Consider the following 2,624-nt stretch of genomic DNA (forward strand, 5'->3'; position numbering starts at 1 on the left):
AAATATACATTTATAATTAATTATATTTATGAAAATATTTGAAAATATTAGACAATTATGGGCAAAATATTTAATAATAAAATAATACATTTTTCATATTAAATAATAAAGTATTATTATGAAATAGTAAACTTTTAAAAATAATGGGGGAGAAATGTCCGCATCAAAAATGTATATGGGGAAAATGCCCTACTACACCGAAAATTGTCGGGGGGAATGTCCGTGATTCAGTCTGTATACCTAAATTATAAATAAAATTTGTATTTACCATAATTTTATAAATTGATATTAGACATAACCATAAATTATATTTTTAATGATAAAATAATGCATATGTTAAACAATCAGCCGTATCCCCCTCATGACAAAATCGGGTAGAATACGATTGCGTACGCTGCTTATTTGGCGGTACCTTTTTCAACCTTTTTTCATAACACGATTGCGTACGTTATTTTTGTGCAACGTTGTCATGCTAGCCGAAAGTCACATATAGACGAAACTGGAAATAGGGTAGGACAATGGACGTCCATTTCCCCAGCCCCCCCAATATAAAAATTTCGAATTTTAACAAAACATTACGTTTGTAAGTCGTTTGTAAAGGTTTGTAAAGAAAAACTTAAAAAGTTATTAAAAAACCAAAGTTTGGGGGCTGGAGAAATGGGGGTATTTTGGAAAACCCAAACTTTTTTTAGCTCAATCGTTTGTAAGTCGTTTGTAAAGGTTTGTAAAAACAAAATTTTCGTTTGTAAAGAAAAACTTAAAAAGTTATTAAAAAAATCAAAAAGGGGGGGGCTGGAGAAATGGGGGTATTTTGGAAAACCCAAACTTTTTTTAGCTCAATCGTTTGTAAGTCGTTTGTAAAGGTTTGTAAAAACAAAATTTTCGTTTGTAAAGAAAAACTTAAAAAGTTATTAAAAAATCGAAGTGTGGGGGCTGGAGAATGGGGGTATTTTGGAAAACCCAAACTTTTTTTAGCTCAATCGTTTGTAAGTCGTTTTGTAAAGGTTTGTTCTTAATTTTTGAGGGCATTTTAGAGTTTTTGGAAACAAAATATGAATTTGAACTTTTATTTTAAGATTTTTACAAATAAATGAAAATACGATCTAAAACTATTAAATAATTTATAAAAATATTTATTTTTTTCGGATAGTACGAAATACAAGTCTATAAGATCTATAGCTTTGTGTACAACTTTTTTTTTAGATTTATACTAATACTATACTAAATACACTTGTAATACATTTTTTGAATACATTTAAAGTCATTTTTATAATGTATTTTTTTAGTTTTTCCGTCTTTTAACTTCTTATTATAATTCATGAAATTTTATTTATACTAAAATTATTAAAAATAATGTCACTGATACGCAAGTACAAGCCTGCCAGGAGCCGAAAGTTTTCGAAAACCGGTATCCAGTTATCTCTTTAAATTTATATTATGGTAACCAGTAATCGTTTCTTAACCAAACCGTTAATTAGTTTTTTCGGGAATCGGTTACCGGTTAAAACTGGTTTTAGAAAATTATAATGTTTCATGTGACGTAGGCTTTAAATTTCATCTACTTGTGTCCCTATTTTTATTACCATGGTTGTGATTTTATAGAACTTAAAATTCAATAAATATGCACTATAAATAATTATAATATTATTTAAATATAAAACGCGTTTTCAAGGAGGTATCAAGCGCAAACGGTTTCCTAAAAATTGTTTAGGCGATCATTTTACGTAAAACAGTTGGAAAATAAATAAATTAAAACTAAAATATATATATATTTCAAATACTAAATACAGATACCAAAAACTTAATTGTTTTGGCCAGGCATTGGTTTTGATAAAAAAAACCTGGGCTGAAAATAAAAGGCAACTGCTTTCATGTTAATACTTAGTTAATTATCTTGATTGATTACTGGTAATCAATAAGTACTTCCACCATTACTAACATGAAAGCGGTTATCGGTTTTCGGTTCTCAGATTAATCCTGTTTTCACCGGTTTTAAGCCCTGGTTAACACCCAACACCACTACTAATGGTGAATATTCTATATTATCTAGCTATTAATTACTTTTACCAAATGACTTACCGATAAACTCATTTATTATATACATGTAATACTGTAATAGTATAATAGGATTTCTAATCACTCGTACCTTGACCAAGTCGGATGTAGTTGATAAAAATTAAAAGCTTATAGTTTATAGCAGCTAAGTCTAACGCCTTAATATAACACAATACTAGGTACTATGTCTATGTGTACGTTTTAATAACTTTTTAAGTTTTTCTTTACAAACGAAAATTTTGTTTTTACAAACCTTTACAAACGACTTACAAACGATTGAGCTAAAAACAGTTTGGGTTTTCCAAAATACCCCCATTTCTCCAGCCCCCCAACTTTGGTTTTTTAATAACTTTTTAAGTTTTTCTTTACAAACGAAAATTTTGTTTTTACAAACCTTTACAAACGACTTACAAACGTAATGTTTTGTTAAAATTCGAAATTTTTATATTGAGGGGGCTGGGGAAATGGACGTGGACAATGGGCAATTTCATAGCGCCCATCCACCAACACATGTGGTTATATCAATAATAACAGAAAATCCAAGTCGAAACGATGACAAAAATATGTTC

This window comes from Acyrthosiphon pisum, chromosome X, assembly GCF_005508785.2.
Source record: "Acyrthosiphon pisum isolate AL4f chromosome X, pea_aphid_22Mar2018_4r6ur, whole genome shotgun sequence".
Taxonomy (NCBI): domain Eukaryota; kingdom Metazoa; phylum Arthropoda; class Insecta; order Hemiptera; family Aphididae; genus Acyrthosiphon; species Acyrthosiphon pisum.